This window comes from Elaeis guineensis, chromosome 4 (assembly GCF_000442705.2).
Source record: "Elaeis guineensis isolate ETL-2024a chromosome 4, EG11, whole genome shotgun sequence".
Lineage (NCBI taxonomy): Eukaryota > Viridiplantae > Streptophyta > Magnoliopsida > Arecales > Arecaceae > Elaeis > Elaeis guineensis.
In genome coordinates, this window is record NC_025996.2 from 103,366,430 (window position 1) to 103,391,393 (window position 24,964).

The following is a 24,964-nucleotide window of genomic DNA, read 5'->3' on the forward strand; positions in this document are numbered from 1 at the left end:
AATCATCCATAGAATTAGTTTTGATACATATTCTTAAGGTGTTGAGAATTAGAGATATGTATTTAATTCCTAAATACTCTCGATCATAGGATCATCATAAGGACGGTGATTGATCCAAATAGACTGGCACACAAATTACTTTTTTTTAGATAGATGAGTCTCTGGTCTACTATGTAGAGATACAGGACGACGAGTGCGGGTAGTTGTTAGAGAATAACTAGTACTGAGCGTGACTATATGAGAGATCACTTAGATTTCTATTCGATCGTCAGTGATTATCTTGATACTGTAGTTGTGTGACTAGTCTTTCAACTTGAGATGGTACTGCTACTCACAGTGAGACTGCTGGAGTTTGATTGATACATAAACATGGGTCTCAATGAGCCCTTGTAGTGGATGTTGGTGACAGTTGATCCACTGTAGGAGTAGGGTGCGCATCAAGATAGGATCTATTGATCTTGATAGAGAGTAGTCCTATGAGATTTGAAAGGCTAAGTCCAAGAGTCTGTGGCATAGCAATGTGATTGATAGAAATTTTTTTTATAGAAGTCATAATTGGGATTGAGCTAATCGAAACTATCATATAACTGATGATGAGGTTTGACGATTTATCCATGACCTGCCATCTAGTCGGGACTCACGATAGAGGAACTGAATCACACGTTAACTACACCTAGAGGTTTATTTTAGTTCTACTGGATTGCCACTACATACTGCTAGGTGTCACTGGTGGATTTTAAGAGCTCACTAAGATTATTCTGGATCGACAATCCTTGCTAAGTTAGAGTAAAATTATTCGACCTATTGAAAAGAGTTTCAATGATACTTTGATAGAGATCATTGTATGTCTTACTACCAGATAGAATTGAATCTATGGGGTCACACAACAAAAAGATTAGACCTAGAATAAGTAATTGAACTTATGAAGTGTCAATTAGATTTAGAGAAACCCATTGGGTTCATGATAACCTTGCTAGCACATGGTTGGACCCAATTGCTCTTTTCATTGGGATTACTTTTTGATAAGATAATTATAATTTAATTACTTACTAATAATCTACATGAATAAGATTTATGAGACTCCAATTATTAGGTGTCTAAGGTTATGGATCATATAAATTAAGGGTGCAAGTCCCTAATTAATTTTCTTGATCGTTATTCTTGGGTGCCACCTTGATTCGATCAAGTTGGGCGTGTCCATTGATTAGAGGGCTTTTAGTTCTCTTATGGGGTGTCTCTTGGGTGTATTTTGAGATGTCTAATTATGGATGCAAGGGCTCCAATTGTTGGCACCTAAAGGGTCTCCTAAAGTAAGTTGGATAACTTAAGTTAATAGGAAACCCAATGCAAGTAGGACTTGTATTATGTGATTGAATAAGATTCCATCTTTATGCCTATTTAAAGGGATCTCTCCTAAGATCCCTAGAGTATTAAAACTAATAGTTTCTCATACCCAAAGGCTCTCCCCATACCCTCTCTTCCTCTCCTTTTCTCTTCTCTTAGGCGTTCTGCATGCCCATCCCTTGGGATGCGAGTCCTAAGGAGTTTCACACCCAAGGTGTTGGGCATCCCATAATTTGTTGGTTGTTGGTATTTTGTAGTAGCACAAAGCAAGAAAAAACTCTAGAGAAGAAGAGAAGAAGAAGATCAAGGAGAAAGATCAAGCTTTGATCGCGATCCAAGCTTTGTTCAGATTTAGCAGGCTAAATTTTAGAGAATCAAAATTCAGATTAAAGAGGACTGTTCCAGGATGATCCCAAGTGGATACTCGTAGAGGTCAGAGACTTGTATGGTTAAGAGAGATCCTCTTCTCTTTCAGATCCAGATTTGAAGAAAAAGATTGTAAAATAGGTATGTGATTTGATCACAATCTGAATTTCAGCATATATCAATTTCAGCATATCAGATAATCCATATGGTTTTATATTTTCATGCATACATAATTCAGATTAAAAATATTTTAATCTTATTCTCCATAGTAGTATTTAGAAAATAAAATTTTTGAAATACATATGCATGCACCAAACATTGAATTCCAGCAAGAGGATCTTGATCATATGAGCTTCACCACATGCTCTAGGCAAACCGAACTACCCCATGCATTCCCATTAGGAAAATTTTCTTCAACCTCACCTTTAGGATGAAAGTAGTGATCTTCCTCAAGATCGATGTCTCATCGCGATGGATGGAAGATTTCGACAAGCAAACTAATCCAGAGCTACTTTGAGCCCATCTGGATTTACTTGAAGAGCCCAGAAATATGCTCAAATAAGGATGGTGGCCTACTAGCATAAGGTAGCTTGATTCTACAATGCCCAAGTTAAAAAAAAAACATTCAAGGTCAGCGATTTGGTGCTGGAAAGAGTCGAAGAATCACAACTAGATGACCAAAGAAAGCTCACCTTGAATTGGGAAGGACCCTACTAAGTGAAATCCTAGGCCATCTTTGAATAAGAGGACCATCAAAGCCCTAAAAGCATCAATTCAAGCCGAAGACCTCGGATGACCATGAGCGAGAAGCCCCTCATCCTAAGATAAGCTGAGCTGAAATCTTTGGCCATCCAAGAAGTGAGGGATAATCCCATAAAGGAATACTCGAAGTCCTAAAAGTGTTGATTCGGATCGAAGACCCCAAATGATTGAGAGAAAAAGCCTCTCAACCTTAGATGAGCCAAGCTAAAAGCCTTGATTGTTTAGGAAATAAGGGCTAACCATGCAAAGGAGACCCATGGAAGCTCAACATGCCCATGAATCTGACCTAACCTAAGAGCTAAACGAGCTAACCTTGGATCCTTGAATGACAGACATAGAGATGCTTAGTTGTCAGATGCTGCAATCTATGATCTATGTGCATTAGGCGTCTAAAGCAAGATTAGCGTCAGCCATTACCTAAACCCACTATGATGCTCCAAAGCACCCGACTTTGAGATAAACCCTCAAAGGCTAGTACAGTTAGATTGATAAGCATGAAAATGAAGATAAAATATGCTTCATTGATCTAACCAAAAGGTTGGCGTGGCCGACTACAATGTTTGCTTGATAAATACTAAGTTGATTTATACATGACAAAAAAAAGAAATACGCAATAAAGAAAAAAGATAAGCTTATACTTCAAAAGCGACAATATTTTTAGTTTTGCACATCCTCGACAACCTGGGCCCAGCTATCTATCCTGTCCTCACCATCCCAAGGAATATGAGAGTTAGCTCTAGCTGTGGAATTAAGTTGCTTAACAATGGTTACACATTCATAGAAGTCGAAGTTGTAAGCCCACAAGCAAGCATCAACAAACTTGGTTATGACCTTATCCTTTTCGATGGCAGTATTCTCTACGTCTGATGCTGTTGGATGTATGCCCTAGAAGTCAATCTTGACTGGCACATATCATATTTCTAAGATATGACTTTGTATTTATTGGGCATTTATATTATCATTCATGTTTATGTGTCCATGAATCATCCAAGGGATTAACAAGATGATGACACATATTCTTGAAAATTTGAGACATGTGTCATTGATGGTTAATTCCTAAATTACTTCTGATCATAGAATCATCATGGAGATGGTGATTGATCCGGATAGATCAGTACATGGATCGCTTCTTTCAGACAGATAGATCTCAAGTCTGCGGTGTAGTGACACTGGAGTGAGAGTGCACATGGTTATTAGAGAATAACTAGCATTGAGCATGACCAACACGAGAAGTCATATAGATGTCTACTCACTCATTAGTGACTTTCTCGATGCTGTAGTTGTATTACTGGTTTTTTGATCTGCGGTGCTATAGCTACTCACAGTGAGACTACTGGAATTTGACTACACATGAACATGGATCTCAATGAGCCCTTATAATGGATGTTGGCGATAGTTGATCTACTGTAGGAGTGGGTGTACACCTAGATAGGATCTATCGATCCTAGCAGAAGAGAGTAGTCTTATGAGATTTATGAAGCTGAGTCTTTAAGTCTATGGCCATAGCATTGTGATTAATGAAAAAGAATTTTCATGAGAATCATATATGGACTCGAGCTGATTGAATCTATCATATTATTGATGATGAGATTTGACGATTCATCTATGACCTATCATTCGGTCGGGACTCACGATAGAGGGACTGTATCATATGTTAACTACACCTTGAGGTTCATCACCTTTTATTCTGTTGGGTTGCCATTACATACTGTTAGGTGTCACTGATGGATTGTGAGACTCATGAGCATCATTTTAATGATCAATAATCCTTAGTGGGCAGAGTTAGAATGGTTTCAATCCATTGAAAAGAGTTTCAATGATATTGTAATAGAGATTATAATATATCTCACTATCAGATAGAATTGAACCTAAGGGATCACATACAAAAGAGATTTTTGACTGATCAGATGGTTGAATTATGATTATAAATCATAATAAGATTTAATTATCAATTTGATTGATGATTAATTCAATACAAAAGTTGTATTAAGTAACTTGCTAAAGAGTTAGTGAGTTATAGGAAGATTAATTAGCAATTGAATTGCTAATTGGCTCGATTTGATTAAGCTATGGAGCTTGCATCAAGTCTAATTAAATTATATTTAATTTGACTTGATATGAATTTGATTTAATCAATCCTAATTGAGTTATAAGATAGTCAAATTGGATTGGATGATAAGTCCCTGTTGAATTAGGATTTAAGTTTGACTCAATTTCTAATTAGACTAGGATCTAAACAAGAATGTATGAGTTTCTATTTGGACTAAAAAATTTTATCTTCTTAGGTGCATCAAATTCTAATTGGATTAAAATTAAATTAAGTTTGACTCAAATACCAAGAAAGAGTCCATAAAGACTAGGGCTCCTCTAATTAGGTGACATCTAATCTAAATAATTTGAGCTCCAAATTAGATTTAAATTTTTATCTATTTAGGTCTAATCAATTACTAATATGATTAGGATTGGTTAGGATTTAAATTGGTTTAAATCAGCCACCTTAAAGAAGAGTCTCATGTTCTTAAAACTCCTCTTCTCCATGCGCATAAGAAAGCCCCATGCCAACCAGTTTTTGGATGCCCAAAAGGAGAAGTTTTGCATGAGTTTTTAGCATGTAATAACCTCTCTTAATTCTCTCTTTTCCATTAGAAACTTGGGTGATAATATGAGAAGGGGTGGGCGGCATAATAAAGAGAGTGTCCAAGGCTACTTGGACTCTTATTTCCTATCCAAAAATCTTATCCCTTCACCTATTTAAACCATGGACCATATGAGGTGTTAGATGGCTGATAGAGATTAGATTTTGGACACCCAAACTAGGGGAGAGTGCATGGAGAAAAACAAAGGGAGAGGGCATGGTGAATTGCTCCATGTCGTGAGGTAAGGTTGCACTTATCTCTTCTTTATTACAAACAACCAAAAATTGGTTGTTAAGACAGATTCTCACATCCTTTGTCTATGTTTAGACATAGATTTCTCCTCTTCTCTTTATTCAAAAGTTGGACAAAAATTTCTATATCTTTATTGTAGAGATTTGGTGCATGAATTTTAGGAAGAAAAGAGAAGAAAGGGTTCTTCTCATGATCTCTAGCGTAAAGATCAACATCCTCCTATGTTCTTTTTCTTCTCTAAGATTGTCTTGAGAGAAAAAAAAAATTTTAATCATCAAGATGTGATCTCTATAAGGGAGCTAATATCTTGATGAGATCAAAAAGCTTCTAATTAGATTAGAGTCTCATGTGGATATCCATAGAGGTCGGACACTGTTGAAAATTATATTTCAAAACCAATCGTTAGCCTGTTGATGGTTGAGCTTATTATTATAATTATATATAAATTATTAAATTAATAAATATTATTTGATTTTTTCATCACTGTGTACATCTTATTTTGAATTTCTGTTATGTGATGAAGTCTTTAGGACTATTTGATTTGATATAGGAGGATATATCGTTTGGTCTTTAAACCTTAAGTTCACGATCAAATGATATACTATTATTAGAATGATAGCTATATCAAGTATAGGTTGTTGTGTGCCATGTATGTTAGTTATCCTCTTAACCAAGGAGTGTGGAGACACTTGCATGGCATGCAAGTGTGACGTAGGAGTACATCTCACTGAATGTGATCAATTACTGAGTACTCTACTATCAAGAGTAGCTTGCGAAGGATATGGGTATAAGTGTCCCTCCGATCTGAGATCACCACGGTAACTTACAAGCAACTCACTATGCTTTGATGTCGGACTATCTGAATTTTTAATTCAATGATGAAAAGTTTATGAGCACAGTCAAGTACTTGTAAAGTCGGGTGTGAGTCAAGATGGAATTGACCCTTCGAATAAGTAGGAGTTAATGTATCAGTGTGTTTCAATTCAGTAAAACCTTGGTCGGAATAATCCATGTGATAGATTTTAAAAATTAAAATATAATGTAGATGACCATACTAAGGATGACAGTTAAATCCTAGGTCATCTTGAGCATTTGGGTCAAAGGGATGAATTATATGGTAACCATATGCCAATAGGTTCTTGAATGATGCTTTGCAATCTTTCTATCTATCCGGACGTCGGGTATCATTGTTAGAAGGTCATTTTGATTGGTATAGCAAGATTATTTTTATACTACCAGCTTAGGTTTGAACCTATGAGGTCACACTCAAAAAAAATTTCTGACTAATCATATGGTTGATCAACGATTAAGAATCGTTCTAGGTTAAAACAGTCATTTCGATTGATGATTAACCTATGCAAAAGTTATAATAAATTAATTTGCTAATTGTTGATAAATTATAGAAGAATTAATTAGTAATTAAATTATTAATTAACTCAATTTGATTGAGCATTGAGTTTTGGATCAAATTTAATTGAATTGGTTTCAATTTGATTTGACTCGATTAGGTTATGAGATGACCTAATTGTTAAGGGTATTCGATTCCTGATATGATCAGGACTTGAACTCAATTAATTTTTTATTTAATTAAGATTTAATCGAAGTTATTTGATATCTAATTAGATTAAGTTTAGTGGTCCAATTGGATTTAACCTAATTTAGTTGGGTTAAGAATCTAATTGGATGAGAAAATAATTCAAATTCGAATCCCTTGCACCTCCTTTCTCTGTACCCTCTTATTCTTCACATGAGAAATATTTTTATATAATTTTTTTATACCCAAAAATATTTTTTATGTTCTCATCAGATTTTTTTTGAATTAAAAATTGATTGATTTAAATTTGAGTTCAAATAGGTTTGAATTTGAATGAAAATCTATAGTCCAAATTGAGTTGGACTCTCCTCTTCATGCCACCACCTTTCTCCATGCATAAAGTACTTTTGCATGAGATTTTTTGCACCATTCTAATGTTGGTCGACCCCTCTCTAAGTTTATAAGATGAGAATAAAGTTTGATTAAAATTTAATTCAAATTTGATTTGAATTGGTGATAAGGATCAACTAACATTTGAATTTCAACCGAAACTACCTCTTTCTTATCCTTATCTTCTATGGGATGCCAACCTTAAAAGGAGATCAGTTTTGAAAGAATAATACCCTACAAGTCTATCGCATATGGGATGTGATAGAGTGTTTATTATAATTTATCTTTCAGACTCATGTAATTGATATTTATGTTATTAATAAAATAGGTATTTTTGATTCATTATATGCTGCATCTTATAACTTTTAAGATTATAATAAACTCCATAGGTCTGGATAATGATTTTAGGATCATGATGAGATCATGCCTGTGAGATCTAAATCTTTGATAGCCCTAACCTAAAATATTTTTAGTCATTGGTACATTGAGTCGGAGATCAATGATACCGAAAAGATTAGCATGTCTTATGTATGCTCAGAAATGAGGGTGGTTCATCTCACAACCACTTGTGTTGTGACACTAATACAAGGATATGAGTGCTCATTAGAGAATGAGTTCACTGAATTGACCTGCAAGAGAATATCAGATCAAATTTTATTTACATGTCAATTGATGTTTCTTTAGTGGGAGTTGTGTATGTGATCCTTAGACCTGAGTCACCATGGTACCTTGTATACTTGGATCCATATTTTGGTTCACTACCTAACTTGATTCTCTGATCCTTATGTGGGGTGTTCTGGATATGGTGAAGAGTGCATGAAGATTGTGTGTGATCAATAAGGGATCAGTCACTCCTAATAAGGGAAGTGAACATCCTATGTGATCTCATAGGTCATTGATTCAGAAGTCTTTGGCCAAAGCAGGATGATAATTAAAAAAAAATTTCTAATATATTATTAACTGAATCATCATCTTCTGATTGAGATACATAATGATAAGTGATTGAGTTTGATATATTTTCATACCCACAGCTCATCAGGGATGTTGTTTGATTGAAGGATTGAATTACACGAAAACTTACCATTGAAGGATATTTTGATAATTTTTCATCAAAATTTTAAATCTTTTGGGTAGTCACGACATATTTCTAGATATCAACCTTGACTTATGGATTCATCAAAGTTAAAAGAGTTTAATTTGGAGTCAATTTGGAAGAGTCCAAGTTGATTGGGACTCTTCGGGTGACCTAATCTCATCGGATTAGGGTTAGGTCGAAAGTCTTGGTCCATTGCGGCTAGATTTGGAACCCAATGTATCACACACTTTGAGATTTAACCTTGGTCTGATCTAATTAGTGTTTAATATAAATTTTATGGATTAATTTGATATGCTAGCACATTGTATTAACCCAAATTCCCAAATTGGTTTAGATCAAATTGTTTGAGCTAACCTAGACTAGTTGCCTTTGACCTAATGGGATTGGGTCAATTTGGACTGGATCCTTATGCAACTTAGATCAGTTTCAAGTGGAGATGGACTCCTTTGTGCCCACCAAAATCCATGCAAAAAATTAATGCCGCCCCCTTTATTTTTGGCATGTGAAAGGAAGAGTCATTCTTAAAGAAGGCTCTTAAGTTTTACGCGTTGCCATAATTTTCCAACCAGATCTCCTATGTTTTGATGCCAAAATTAATTAAATTTTATTTGGCACATAGAGAAAGAAGAGTCCTTCTATTGTAAGTATTTGAAATACCAAAAATTTACTTAGTGAATTTATTTAGCGCATGGGAAGTTGGAGCACCAAAGGTTGACACCCCTTCATCTCATGTGACATCTCTTGGTCTCCTATTTATAGGGGATGCCCCACATGGTTTCCTATTGAGATTTTTAGCTAAAATTAGAGAGAAGAGACTGATAAATATAGAAAAAATTTTGGAAAAATTTTGAGAAAAAGAAAAGGAAAATTTGAGTGGCAAAAGTTGAAAGAAGGGTGGTGAGATTTTCAGCAAGTGTTGCTTGAGTGCCCTAGGGTTTGATTTTTTCATGTGTTGGAGCCAAAAATCAAATATTTGATTGTGTGACATCTGAAGAGTATCTTCTTGGTATTGTTCTGGTGGCAAGATCGAAAGCAACTGGGCTTTGATGCAATCATGATACAAATTCGAAGCTGGCAGTGTTGTTGAGAAGACAAGGTTGCGACAGCACACTAGTTGGGAAGGACCTTGGCCAACTTCCATGTGCATCACCATTGGAAGACTTCTACCTTAGAGTCTCATGGAGAACACCAACATGTCATTTTTTTTATTTTGATGAAAATACTAAATTCTATCCCTATGCATGCTTGTTTTTGCTTTGATCGATATCGGCAAGGTGATTCTAGGGTTTGGATTCCAGCTCTGTAGTTTTATGTGATAGAACTGTTGGGAAATGTGTCCCAAAAAGCCAATCGTCAAGCTGTTGACGGTTGAGCAACCAAGTATTGTAATTGATTTGTTAATAAATAAAATATATTTGGCATTTTCATCATAAACATTCATCTTCTAATGAACTCCGTTGTTATGATGAAGTCCTTAGGACTATTTAGATTCGATAAAGAGAGGATTTATTGATTAGTCCTTAAAATAGTTCACGACCAAATGATAGGCTGTTAATAAGGACGACAGCTTCTATCGAGCATAGGTCGCTGTAGGCCATATGGGTTGGTTGTCCTTTTAACCAAAGAGTGTGGAGATACTGGTATGGCATACAGGTGAGATGTACTGGTACATCATCATTGAACATGAACAACTCCAGAGTATTCTACTATCAAGAATGCCTCTGATGGGATATAGGTATAAGTGTCCCTTAGACCTGAGATCGTCTCAGTGACTTGCAAGCAACTCACTGTGCTTTGGTACTGGACTAACTAAATTTCTAATTCAGGGATGGAAGGCTTCTGGGCACAGTCAAGTACTTACGAAGTCAGAGTGTGATCGAGATGGGATTGACCACTCCAAGAGTTGGAGAAGAATGAGTCGCTGTATTTCAATTTAGTAAAATCTTGGCCAGGGTAATCCATCAGATGGATTTGATATTTTGAAATACAATGTGGACAACCTGATCAGAGTTGATAGTTGAACTTTGGAGTGTCCTATGATCATTTTGATCAAGGAGATGAATTATATGAAAACTATATCCGCATGGGTTCTAAGGATGTTGTTCTACACATTCGACCTATCCAGTCATCGGGTACCATTGCTAGATGGTCATTTTGATTGGTATAGAAATTTATTTCTATGCTACCGGCTTAGGTTCGGACCTATGAGGTCACACACATTAGAGTTCATGATCCGATCGGATGGTTGATCAATGATTAAGAATCGTTCTAGGGTTAAATGATCAATAGATTACATTTAACCCAGTGCGAGTGTTGCAAGAGGATCGATTAGCAATTCGATTGCTAATTGGCTTAATTTGATTAAGCCAATGGGCTGAGATTAAGTCTAATTAAATATGATTTAATTAGATTTAGTTTGGGCTTGATTAGATCAAGTTTAATTGGTTTATTCGATAAGCCAAGTGCAAGAAAAAACAGTCCTAGTTCAACTAGGACTTGGGTCAATCTAATTTCTAATTTGATTAAAAAATTAAATCAGATTTAAATCTAATTTAATCTGATTAAATTAGATTCTTAATTGGGTTAAGACCTATTTTAATTGGGTTGATCTAATTTTAGTTTGATTTGGTTTGAGAAACCAAATTAAAACAAGTCATAAGATAGAATCCTAGTAAGACTAGGATTCCACCTTGCGCCACATAAGCCTTCCCCACACCCTCTCTCTCATTCAATGCCAATCTTCTCTTATTTTGTGTGACAAAAGCCCTCTCCCAGGTCTCTCCCACGTTCACAAAAGGTTTCCTCTCTTCTTTCTTACATGGAAGGTGGTTTGGATCAAATCAAAGAGGAATAAGTTTGGATTTCAAATTCTATGAGATAGAGTTTTAGAAATCCAAAACTCTTTCAATTTTGCACCGAATTTATTTAAATTTTTTTGAAATTTTTGTGACTTTTAGGGTACACATTGTGCACCTTTTTTTGATAATCCATGAACAAAAATAAGGATGAGGTGCTCAAGAGTTGGGCGCCCCTTATCTTGCCATGTTTGGATAAGCCTTGACTAGGTATTTGACCTAGACAAGGACTCTATCATATCTCTCTGTATAAAATGAGTTTCTTCATAAAAGTTTTGAAAAAGATAGAGATTTGAGAGACCTTTGGGCAATCCAAAAATTGGAGAGAAAGACTTTTGGGTCGTGGAGATATAATAGACACAAGATAGGGTGTCTAGAGAGAGAAACGAGAAGAAGAAGAGGGTCTTCTTCTAGGGTTGTTTGTTTTCATATCTTTCCTCCCTCCATCTTGAGTTTTCTGAGAGTGTCTCAGATTTGAAACTCCTCCTCCTACTTTCCATCTTTGAAAGAGTCCAAATTAAGAAGAAGGAGACACCTGATCAACCATCAAAGAAGGATCAGTGCAGTACTAGCATACTGTGCTAATTTCCTAAAGCAGGACTTCTGATTAAGATTCGTGGGCTCATGTGGATGACTCCTAGAGATCGGATGCATGTGCGGCTTGAAACATCATCCTCAAGTCTGGATCAGCGAGGTTAGAACGTCTAACTTGCAAGGTAATAGATCCGATCTATTGTTTAATACATACATTAGATGTAGTATAGAAACATGTTGATATGATCAACATGTAGTTTATGCTGTATATATATATTTTAATTTCTGATTTAATGCTATGTAATAATCATGTAATAAGATCTTAGATCTAGGGATTCTCTAGTTTTAGAAAATAAATTTTGATTTATTTTAGTCTTCCGCTGTATGATCTTGAAAAAGTTTTAAGATCTAACCCTGAAACCCTAGATCTGGTTCCTACAATTGGTATCAGAGCCTAGGTTCTTTATTACATGATTATTTATACATGCTTAGATTATTTCTTAGATTAGATCTAATTTATAATCTGATTTTTAAATCTAAAATTAAAATTTTTGATCAATCACGAACTGCAAGGTTGTCCTGCTGTAAGGTTTACCCCTTATAGTGCAAAGGTTGTCCTAGTTTGTGTAGATCTATCTTTAATCATAAATTTGTTAGATATGATCTAGATTAAATTTATGATTTATTAGATTTAAAAGGTGTTTAAATCTAAAATAAAATCTCTTTGTTAATAATTTTTGTGCAAAGAAATTATTTAAAGTTGAAATTGTTTCAATTACATGAACCTGTTTAGATTAGATCTAAAGTAGTTTCATATTTATTTCACTTGTATCTTGATTATGAATCAAACATGCAATATGGTTGGTAGAATCATATTGTAAAATTATTTTATAAATATGAAAATTATTTTTTGAAAAGCTGAACCCAACCCTCAGCCCAAAACTTAATTAAGAATTAAGAAGTTGTTTGATTAGGTTCTAGGATTGTGAATTGAAGAACCTAAGACACAAACCATAACACATTGGGTTAATGGGTTAGTGAAAATTAGGTCCATTAATTGTGTTAGACCTATGGTTAGATTAAAGATGGACTTAATTAGAGAATTGACTAAATCTAATCAATTGTTGTCTTAGATTAGGTCAAGGATTCTTTAGATCAATTACAATAGTTGTAGTTGGTCAAGTCCATATCTTTAACGAGAATCAAATGGACTTGATTTTTGACTAAGCGGTCTAGCATGAACTGTTAGGTTGATCTAATCGAAACTAATTAAACCAGTTGGTGTCTAAGGTAAACCAGACCGATGGTTTTTAATTGGGTGTCCGCTTACCTAGCCATTTTTGATGGTGTCTAAGGCAAGCTTTGGCAGACCCTCCCACTGATCGAACTTACCTAGCCTCTTGGTGAAATTATGTTTTGATCGGATCACTTGACTACTCGAGCTGACCCATGTCAGCTAGGTAAATCAGTGTGACTGATTTAGGTGCTCCTAGACCAGTCCTTTTAATGGTCTCCCTTAAGCTGACTTGGTGAAGCCAGTGGGAGGATCATGATAAGCTGGTTCATCTGACCTCATCCTCTAAATTATTTAAATCCTCTAAAATTATTAGGTCCTTAAAATGATAAAGTTATGGAGATAACTGAGTCATAGCCTCCCATTAAGGTGTTTGATAATAAGTCCATTAACTCAATAATCATTGCAGACCTAAAGGCCTGGTGCTTGTTGACTAGTGGAATTATCACTCATCATATGATGACTTGGAAGTGTCTCTCTAATGGTGGTTAGGTGAGCCAACCAAAGTTGGGCTTAATCATTCATTGGTTAGATACACCAAGTATGATCATGTTAATGGTTGGACCTAATCGGATCCTTATAGTGGAGGCCAAAGCCTACTGATTAGGTTTTTGGGGCAAAATTAAAATTATTAGAAATTGTTTAGAGAAACAATTGGTTATGAACCTACCCTTAGATGTACATGGGTTGGCCAACCAAAGTTGGACTTGTGTGCAGTCTAAGTGGATTCTAGTACCCACTAAGGAATTAGGATAATTCCTCAAATTGGAGGTAGAGGCTACCAATTCGAATAAAATAGTGGGAGAAACCTTTTGATTAAGGTCCAAATCTTTAGGTTTAATGAATCAATTACTAATTAGGTTATGGTTCTCCTTTGTGCAAATATGGCCACTTCCCTATCGCTCTGATCATTGTTGGACAATGATAAGTTGGTGGGACCCAACTTCGGTAGTTGGTACCAAAAGTTGAAGATAGTTCTGGAGCATGAATGGATCCTATATGTGATAATGGATCCTGCACCTGAGGAGCCAGCTGCCAATGCACGTGGAACAGTCAGAGATACTTACCAGAAGTGGCTCAGTGATCGGACAACGGTGTGCTGTATCATGCTGGCTACTATGAGTGATGAGTTCAGTCACAGATTCGAGACAGCTCAGCCAAAAGACATGCTTCAAGTGTTGGAGGATGCCTTTTGGCACACCCAATGATGTGGAGAGGCACAAGACTAGTTGTGCCATCTTGAACGCCAAAATACGGGATGGTGCCTCTGTCACTGATCATGTGTTGTACATGATCGAGCTGATGGAATGATTGAGCAAGCTCGACTTTTCCTTGCATGAGCAGCTTGGGAAAGATGCAATACTGAACTCGCTGTCCAAGTCTTGTCTCCCATTCCTCACTCATTATAGAATGACAAAGCCTGAAGTAAACTACCAAGGATTACTGGGGTTGCTTCAGAACTTTGAGAAAGATCACCAACTCCATAAGGAGTCGGTGAACTTAGTGGGAGGTTCATCTTCTGATTCTCGACCCTTTAAGAAAGGAAAGAAGAACAAGAAGAAGAAAGTGAAGAAGGTGCAAGTTCAGGCTGGGACATCAGTGCAGAGCCAGACCAAAAAGATCAAGCCTGATAAGAGTCTATTCTACTGGCAAGCACCCTAGATTAGATAGTGTGTCAGATATCTACTTATGGCATTGGAGGCTAGGTCATATAAACAAGAATAGAATAAACAGGTTGACTCAAGAGAGAATCCTCGAAGTCAGTGATTGTGAATCACTTCCAACCTGTGAGTCCTGTCTTCTTGGTAAAATGATCAAGTCACCTTTTACTAGAAAAGGTGAGAGAGCTACTGAGCTCTTGGGCCTAGTACATACTGATGTTTGTAAGCTCATGAGCACAAGTGCTAGAGGTGAATATTTCTACTTCATAACTTTCATGGATGACCTATCTCGATATGGATATGTCTATCTGATGAAACATAAGTCAGATTCATTTGAAATGTTCAAACGATTTCGAAGTGAAGTAGAAAAATAAACTGAGAAGAGTATTAAAACTCTTCGATCAGATCGAGGAGGAGAATACCTTTCTAGTGAGTTTCTCATATATCTAGGAGAGAATGGGATTCTCTCCCAATGGACTCCTCCAGGAACACCACAGCATAATGGTGTGTCTGAAAGGAGGAATCGGACTCTGTTAGACATGGTCCGATCCATGATGGTTTTTGCTAGCTTGCCGATATCCTTCTGGGGATATGCACTCGAATCGGCGTGTTATCTGTTAAATAGGGTTCCAAGTAAGTCTGTAATTAAGACACTATATAAGATATAGACAGGATGTAAGCCAGCACTTTCACACCTTAGGGTTTGGGGGTGCCCGGCCTATGTCAAACGATTAGTCACAGACAAACTTGGACCTAGGTCTGATAAATGCTCATTTATAGGGTATCCCAAAGAGACAAGGATATTTTTTCTACCATGCTGATGAACAAAAGGTGTTCGTCAGCCTTAAGGCAATTTTTTTTTAGAAAAAGAGTTCCTTGGTGAAGGAACTGTTGCCTCTAAGGTTGAACTTGATGAAGTTCAACAGGTAGAAGGACCGACACCAATAGCTAAACCTGAGTCGGATATGATTAAATCAGATCCGAAGCCCAATGTACCTGCACCATTAAAGCGATCCGGTAGAGTACCGCATCAGCCAGACAGATACTATGATTTCTTGATCCGGGATGGTGATCCCATCAAACTTGATGAAAATACTGAGGATCCGATCATCTATATGGATGCAATGCAGAGACCTGATTTAGAGAAATGGCTTGAAGCCATGAAATTCGAAATGGAGTCCATGAAGGTCAACGATGTATGGATATTGGTTGACCCACCTGAAAGAGTTAAACCCATTGGGTGTGTTGGTGCAAAAATCCGCTTGCGCCGGAGAAGCTGGAGTCGAGGAAGTCGCGGTCGCCGTCGGGACCTGCAAGGGAAGTCTAAACCGGAGGTGGGGTTGCTCCGGCAAGACCCTCCGACGCTCAAGTCAGTTCTCTGCCTCAACAAGAATGGAGTATTCGAACGGAGAATTTAGCAGAGTTTTAGGTAAAAACTAGAGCTTATAGAATAACGTATCTGGGGCCCCCCTTTTATAAGTGGAGGGGCAGTAGCCTGATAGCGATATCTGTAACCGTCTGGCAGTGGGCTGCCCAGGGTCAGGCGGAGTTTGTTGCGCTGAGTAGTGGAGTGGACCCGTGGCTATCACCGGGGCGTGCCACGTGGAGTCTGCCGCGGGGAGTGGAGTGGCGTCCGTTGTCGTGACTTGCCAGCAGATGGGAGAGTGCGGTATCCATCGTAGGAAGTGGAGCAGAGCTGCGATCGTTACTGCGGCCTGTCAGGGAGTGATGGAGCTGCGCGGAATCCGCCGTAGGAAGTGGAGCAGAGCTGCGACCGTTACTGCGGCCTGTCAGGGAGTGATGGAGCTGTGCGGAATCCGCCGTAGGAAGTGGAGCAGGATCGTGGCCGTTATTGTGGCCTGCCAGGGAGTAGTGGATCCATCGGCTGAAGTTCGGCAGCGGTCGGAGTCCGACCCCCGTAGGGGTCCGGGCGGAGTCCTCCTTGTGGTTGGGGTCGTAGGTGGAGCCCGGCCCCTGTGGGAGTCCGGGCGGAGTCCTCTCGGAGCTGAAGTCGCGGGCGGAGCCCGGCTCCTATAGGAGTCCGGGTAGAATCCTCTACAATCAAAATCAGATGCGAAGTCTGGCTCCTGTAGGAGTCCGGACAAGGCTTACCGACAGCTGATGTTGAGGACGGAGCCCGGCTCCCGTAGGAGTCGGGCGGAGTCTACTTGCTGTTGAAATTGTCAGCGGAGTCCGGCTCCCGTAGGAGTCCGGACGCAGTCTGTCTGTAGCTGTTGGCGTTGAGGATGAAGTCCGACTCCCGTAGGAGTCCGGGTGGAGTCTTCCTGCAATTAAAGTTAAAGACGAAGTCCGGCTCCCGTAGGAGTCCAGACAAGGCTTACCGGTAGCTGATGTTGAGGACGGGGCCCGGCTCCCATAGGAGTCCGGGCGGAGTCTACTTACTGTTGAAATTGTCGGCAGAGTCCGGCTCCCGTAGGAGTCCGGACGCAGTCTGTCTGTAGCTGCTGGAGTTGAGGACGAAGCCCGGCTCCCGTAGGAGTCCGGGCGGAGTCTTCCTGCAATTAAAGTTAAAGGTGAAGTCTGGCTCCCGTAGGAGTCCGGACAAGGCTTACCGACAGCTGATGTTGAGGACGGGGCCCGGCTCCCATAGGAGTCCGGGCGGAGTCTACTTGCTGTTGAAATTATCGGCGGAGTCCGGCTCCCGTAGGAGTCCGGACGCAGTCTGTCTGCAGCTGTTGGAGTTGAGGATGAAGCCCGGCTCTCATAGGAGTCCGGGCAGAGTCTTCCTGCAATTAAAGTTAAAGGTGAAGTCCGGCTCCTGTAGGAGTCCGGACAAGGCTTACCGGCAGCTGATGTTGAGGATGGAGCCCGACTCCCGTAGGAGTCCGGGCGGAGTCTACTTGCTGTTGAAATTGTCGGCGGAGTCCGGTTCCCGTAGGAGTCCGGACGCAGTCTGTCTGTAGCTGTTGGAGTTGAGGACGAAGCTCGGCTCCCATAGGAGTTCGGGCGGAGTCTTCCTGCAATTAAAGTTAAAGGTGAAGTCCGGCTCTCGTAGGAGTCCAGACAAGGCTTACCGGCAGCTGATGTTGAGGACAGAGCCCGGCTCCCGTAGGAGTCCGGGTGGAGTCTACTTGCTGTTGAAATTGTCGGTGGAGTCCGACTCCCATAGGAGTCCGGACGCAGTCTGTCTGTAGCTGTTGGAGTTGAGGACGAAGCCTGGCTCCCGTAGGAGCCCGGGCGGAGTCTTCCTGCAATTAAAGTTAAAGGCGAGGTCCGGCTCCCGTAGGAGTCCGGACGGGGCTTACCAGCGGTTGATGTTGAGGACGGAGCCCGGCTCCCGTAGGAGCCCGGGCGGAGTCTACTTGTGGTTGAAGTTGTTGCCGGAGTCTGGCTCCCGTTGGAGTCCGGACGAAGTTTGCCGGCGTTTGACGTTGGCGACGAAGCTCGGCTCCCGTAGGAGTCCGGGCGGACCTCCTGGAGCCGATTCTGCTGAGGACTTCGGCTGTGGGTATTTTATACCCAACACCAGTCTCCCTACTTCCAAGTTTGAATTTCGAACGAAGGAAGTACAGAGAGAGAGGTGGGCACAGCCGAAGCCGTCCCTTCGAATCCTGCGCACTGCCGCCCCCAGATATTTTGGCATTAAATGTGCTCGTGCTGGAGTCTTTTCGAATTGGGGCGATACGAAGGGACTCTTCAAAATTCTCGCAGGTACACTGGCCCAGGTACGATGCAATTATAGTCCTACCAACCGTCAGTCGCTTTTAGCTGCCTGCCAGGGGGAGTGGGACACGTGCCGGGCACGGACTGGCTTGAGGAGATTCGCGATCATCATGGCGCCGAATTCCAGGGTCTATTTAAACCCATCCTCCCACCTTTAGGTGCCCTATTCCATTCCAGAGTTCTTATCAGCGTCTGCCTTCTCTTCGAGAGCCCTGTTTCAGTGGGCGTCTTCTCGAGCCATAGGGGTCTTCTGTTTTCATCTCTCTGGTCCCTCAGAGCGATATAGGTTAGTTCCGGCACCACCAACCTTCTTCCCACCGCCTAGGGACTTCTTCTCTGTCCTTATTTTTTGCATCCCTCTGAGTTAGCTTCTTGTGGCCTCTCGTCCCCCCTTCTGTCTATCTTCTTAGGGACCTTTAGAGCCCCCCTTCGAAACTACTCGAAATGTCTTCTGGCTCTTCTGCTCCCTGCAGTTCCGGGAGCGCTTCCGCCTCAAACCCCCAGGTCCCCGGCTCTGTAGACGAACCTGCGTCTGGGGCCGGGCTTCGCCCGATTTTCGCACCGGGCGCCATTCCATGTTCCCTGACCTCGGAGGAACTCCTTCTGATAAGGGTTCAGTACGGAGTTCCTCCGGAGTACGACCTGGAGCTACCTGGCCCTTCTGACCGGGCCAGCACTCCCCCTTCCGATCGTTTTTGTTTGTACCAGGAAGCATTCCGTGCCGGACTCCGGCTTCCGCTTCCTTCCTTTGTTGTTGCCCTCTTCGCTTCTAAGACATCTCCTTGGCTTTCGTGGCCCCGAATTCTTTTAGGTTCTTGATAAGATTTCTCTCCCTCTGCCACGTAGTCGAGGTCCAACCGTCCCTCTCCTTGTTTAGGCACTTCTATACCTTCAAGCGCCATCCTTCGGCGAAGGACTGGTGGTACTTTTCCCCCCAGTTCGGCAAGAAGGGGTTGCTGAAAGGTGCCCCCTCTTCGATCTACAATTGGAAGGGGAAATACCTCTTCGTCCACTGCCCGACCCTGAGACTGGGCCTACCCCCTTGGGGCTCTCTGAGGGATTCTGTCCGCCGGGCCCCCAGCCTTGGGGAGAACGACCTCCAGGCTGCCCGAAAGCTTCTAGCTTATTCCACTCCTTCCCTTCCTAATCTTCTGAGGGAGCAGTTTCTTTTCAACATCGGCCTGAGTCCCCAGGATCCAGCGAGTATTCATCTTTTACCTTATCTTCTCTTTTCATGCCTTTCTTCTCTTCTTCTCTTTACCTCTTCTTCCTTCTCTCTCTTTTTCCCCTCTGTTTCTTTCTTTCTCTCTCTTCTCTTTTTTTTTTTTTTTTTTTTTTGCTCTTTGACTGATTGGTTTGCTTCTTTTTCTTCTTTCCTTTTCTCTCTCTCTTTTTCTCTTTTTCTTCTCTTTTCTTCTTTTTTTTTTTTTTTAGGAATGGACGTCGAAGCAGCGTGGATGCTCGCCAGGGGCCTGAGGGCTCACAAGAGAAAGGGCGCTGCGACCTCTGGATCGGCGAAGAGGGCCAGGGCGGAGGAGTCGAGCTTAGCTGCACCCATCCAGGTGGCCCCGACCATCGACATTCCCTCGGATACCGAGCCAATGGCTCCCCGGGTCTCCTCGAGGAGTCCGCCGACTGGGGCCCCCGTTCTGGGGGTTCGCTCCACGGAGGTGCCCGCCGTGGGGAAAAGAAGGAAATCGGTGGCCCGCAGGGCGAGTAGCCGCCGAACTGCTACGGACGAGTCCCTCTGCTCCGAAGAGGGGTCGGAGAATCCCTTCAACGATAGGGACTTGATCAGGCGGCTGATCGACGGCTGCATCCTGCCTGACGTCGTGGAGAGGATCGACCGCGCCGATCCTGAGCAGCGGGCTTGGGACTCTTTGGGGTCCTTCCTTGAGGTAAGCGACTCTTCATTTACATGGCTATTCGGCCTTTGTTCTGATTCCCTAGCCACCCTTGCAGATTGGGCACCAGCTCCTTGCCTATATCGAGGCGGTGAGCCGCACGAGGAGGGACATCCTCCAGGTGGAGGAACGCTGTCAGGCGGAGGTTGCTCGCCTCCAAGCAAAGACGGCCGAAGTAGCCGCCCTCCAGGAGGCCCTGGAAAGGGAGAAGCAAGCCCGAGAGGAGGAGAGGCAGATCTTGGAGGAATCGACGAGGAAGGCGGAGGCCGAGGTCGCCAACTTGGTCGAGCAAACTCCGATCCTGGTCTCGGAGGCCCGAGCCCTTGCGGTAGAGGAATTCAAGGCCTCCGCGGAGATGAGGGACCTGAAGGTCCAATTTGGCCAGGAAGCGTTCATTAAGGGGTTCGAGCTCTGCCAAGAGAAGGTGGCCAGAAAATTCCCAGAGCTCGACCTCAGCTTCCTAGGCGAGGAGTCTGAAGATGAGACCGGTCCCTCGTCAGCCGCCACTGCTGTCGCAGCCCCCGTACCAGGGACGCCGAGTTCACCACCCCCACCCCTGAGGTCTGAGACCTCGATCTTGTACCTTTATTTGATCGTAATTTTTCTTTTTTGTTTGTCTTCAAAAATTATTCAATCAATAAAGTTGAATTTCTTGTTGCGGACGGCTTCTCCTTCCCCCCTCTTTTTTCCTGCTCTTCTTCCTGCAATGAGTCATGCTTTGATGCTTTTGCCTTCCGATGGCAGTGTCCTGCAGAAGCACTCCCCCTGCCCCTGGGGATCCCGCTGAAATCGACGATCCAGCGGCTGAAAAAAGAGGTCCTTTACCTGACAAAGAAGTTAAAGAAGATGGAAGGCGAGCTCCGCAAATCGAGAGAAGGTCACTCTGAAGCCACCGCTGAGGCCACCCACTTTCGGAATCTCCACGTGAAGGGGATCATGGAGTATAGCCGGAGGAAGGCGAACTTCGCAAAGGAACTCGAGGAATGCACGAAGAGCGCCAGCGATCGAATTTGGGCCCAGGCCGCCAGGATCAGCGCCCTCAAGGTGGAATTGTCAGCTGCGAAGGGGAAGATCGGCCAGCTGGAAGGAAATTCATCCCAGCTCTTGGCCCGGGTCGACGATGACCAGAGGTGGTCGCAGAAGGTCTCCGACCTTCAGCAGCAGCTTCAGGATGTCGAGGTGAGCCACGACGTGCAATGGGCTAGCTGGCGCAGGCAGGTGGAAGAATATAAAGGGAGATTCAGGGTGGCAGCCGACGAAGTCGTCCGTCTCCAGAGGCAGCTGGCTAGCAGGGCACAGCTTACCTCCGCCCGAGATTCTGAAGAGCTCCAAGCCCTAAGAGGCACCGTTAAGGGGATTTCTGTCTCCCTCGGGGAAAAGACAGCTGAGCTGCAACAACTGAAGATCCAACTGGCACTCGAGCAGCGGGCCGTCGTGGATGCGGAGGTGGAATCCGAAGTCTTGAGGAAGAGATGTCGAGAGGCGGAGGCCGAGAGCCAGCGACTTCGTCGGGCGCTCCAGGATGCGCTGCAGAAAAGGAGAGAGCTAGAAGAAGAAATTGAGAATCTGAGGCAGTCCTGGTTAAGGGACGGAGTAGATAATTCTAGGTCGGAGGGAGCAGGGCCTCCTTAGAGCTCTTTTCGTCTTTCTGTCTTTTCATGTATTTACTTCCTTTTTGTCATTTTGCCTTTCTTTCCTTGGCCTTCCGGGCTTTGTAGCGTGTATGTCGGAAATAGAATGAAAAGGGTGTTTTGTGTTACCTCGTCCGCGCGTTGCACTAAATTACCGTCCGCCAAACTTTTCTTGTCGTTTGACTTGTCTGATGTAGACGTCGTTAGGGGGCGCCCGGTCATCGATGCGTTAGCTCACCTTTCTCATCGTACATGGCCGCAAGCCCAAGCTTGGCCGTTCAGGCCCCTCATTATTTCGGGGATGCCATTGTCTTCCTAACCGGTGTCGAAGTCTTTTTAGCGATCAGAGGTGTTCGGTAGGAACTCTCCATTTCAGTTGGGACGAAGTCCTTTAGGTTTTTGGTGTGGTTCATCCTTCATCTGTTTCCGTCGTAGTTCGTCATCCTTCCTTTTTAATTTTCCTCCTCTTCTCGGAGTGAGGGCCTTCCCCCCACTTTTCGCGGGGTTGCATAGGAGCGAGGAGGTGCCGATGAGGGGCTTTTTCCTTTCACCCAATCTTGTTGGGTGGTCGGGCTTCGCCACCATCAGCTCTTGCTATAGAAGTCGTGGGTGGAACCCGGCTCCCGTAGGAGTTCGGATGGAATCTTCCTTGGCATCGTGTACGGAGCCCGGCTCCCGTAGGAGTCCGGGTGGAGTCTTCCTTGGCGTCGTGGACGGAGCCCGGCTCCCGTAGGAGTCCGGGTGGAGTCTTCCTTGGCGTCGTGGATGGAGCCCAGCTCCCGTAGGAGTCTGGGTGGAGTCTTTTTTGGCATCGTGGATGGAGCCCAACTCCCGTAGGAGTCCGGGTGGAGTCTTCTTTGGCATCGTGGACGGAGCCCGGCTCCCGTAGGAGTCCGGGTGGAGTCTTCCTTGGTGTCGTGGATGGAGTCCGGCTCCCATAGGAGTCCGGGTGGAGTCTTCCTTGGCATCGTGGATAGAGCCCGGCTCCCGTAGGAGTCCGGGTGGAGTCTTCCTTGGCATCGTGGAGGAGCCCGGCTCCTGTAGGAGTCTGGGTGGAGTCTTCCTTGGCATCGTGGAAGAGCCCAGCTCCTGTAGGAGTTCGGGTGGAGTCTTCCTTGGCATCGTGGATGGAGCCCGGCTCCCGTAGGAGTCCGGGTGGAGTCTTCCTTGGCATCGTGGACGGAGCCGGCTCCCGTAGGAGTCCGGGTGGAGTCTTCCTTGGCATCGTGGACGGAGTCCGACTCCCGTAGGAGTCCGGGAGGAGTCTTCTTTGGCGTCGTGGATGGAGCTCGGCTCCCATAGGAGTCCAGGTGGAGTCTTTCTTGGCATCGTGGATGGAGCCCGGCTCCCGTAGGAGTCCGGGTGGAGTCTTCCTTGGCATCGTGGATGGAGCCCGGCTCCCGTAGGAGTCCGGATGGAGTCTTCTTGACGTCGTGGACGGAGCCCGGCTCCCGTAGGAGTTCGGGTGGAGTCTTTCTTGGCGTTGTGGACGGAGCCCGGCTCCCGTGGGAGTCCGGGCCTTCCACTTTGCTCGAGCCAGGGTGAGGTTCTCCTCCCATTTTCGGCTTGGCTGTGGGGGCGCGTTAGGGCGCTGTAAGGCCTCTCCCCCCGTCCGATCTAAAAGAACCGGACCTTCGACTTTGCTCATGTCTGGATGAGGTTCTCCTCCTGTTCCTGACATGGCTGTGGGGGCACATCAGGGCATTGTAAGGCCTCTCCCCCCATCCGGTCTAAAAGAATCGGGCCTTTGACTTTGCTCATGTCAGGACGAGGTTCTCCTCCTGTTCCTGACATGGCCGTGGGGGCACATCAGGGCTTGTAAGGCCTCTCCCCCCATCCGATCTAAAAGAACCGGACCTTTGACTTTGCTCATGTCAGGACGAGGTTCTCCTCCTATTCCTGACATGGCTGTGGGGGCACATCAGAGCGTTGTAAGGCCTCTCCCCCCATCCGATCTAAAAGAACCGGGCCTTTGACTTTGCTCATGTCAGGACGAGGTTCTCCTCCTGTTCCTGACATGGCTGTGTGGGCACATCAGGGTGTTGTCAGGCCTCTCCCCCCATCCGGTCTAAAAGAACGGGCCTTTGACTTTGCTCATGTCAGGACGAGGTTCTCCTCCTGTTCCTGACATGGCTGTGGGGGCACATCCGGGCGTTGTAAGGCCTCTCCCCCCATCTGATTTTGAGGTAGTCGGACTTTTATTTTAGGTATGCTTGGGTGGGGTTCTCCCCCGTTCCTAACATAACTTTGTTTTTGGAGGGGTCATATCCAGTCATAATAAATCCATGCCAGATGGGAAGAGTACGTCAAGTAGAAAGAAATTTAGATTCAAGGTGAAATCGTAAGTGATACATTTACAGGTTTTTCGAGTTCCACAGTCGCGGGTGGTCCGCTCCTCCTTGAGGCCCTCCGATGATGGAGTCGATGGTCCCGATGGGAGGCCGGTCCCCGAGTTGCTCCTCCGTTCTTGACGGTTCAGGCTGCGGAAGGGCCTTTGGCCGATCTCCTCTACCCTCGGGCCTGCGTCGGATGAACCTGTCGAGTCGACCTCGCCGAATGAGCTCCTCGATCTCGTCCTGGAGCTGGATGCATTCCTCTGTGTCGTGGCCGTGGTCGTGGTGGTAGAGGCAGAATTTGTTGGGGTTGCGCTTTCTGGGGTGTGTGCGCATCCTCTCCGACCTAGGGAGCTGCTCCCTGACCTCCAGCAATACCTGGGCCTTTGAGGCATTGAGGGGGGCGTAGTTGCGGAATCTCTCTGGTGGGGAACCCCACCGAACCTCACGATCCGGGCCTCTCTGTCTGCGCGCCCGGGGTGGAGTATGGGCACGCTTATGCCCAGGAGGGGATCGAGAACACAGCCGGGCTTCCTTTGGCCTTTTTTCAATTGCGGGCTTACTCGAGTCTCCCGCTTGCCGCTCCCTCGCCGTCTCTTCATCCTTCATTTTGAAGGCCTCTTTCACTCGGGCGTATCCTTCGGCCCAGGCCAGCAAATCAGCAAAATCCCTGGGATATTTCTTCTCC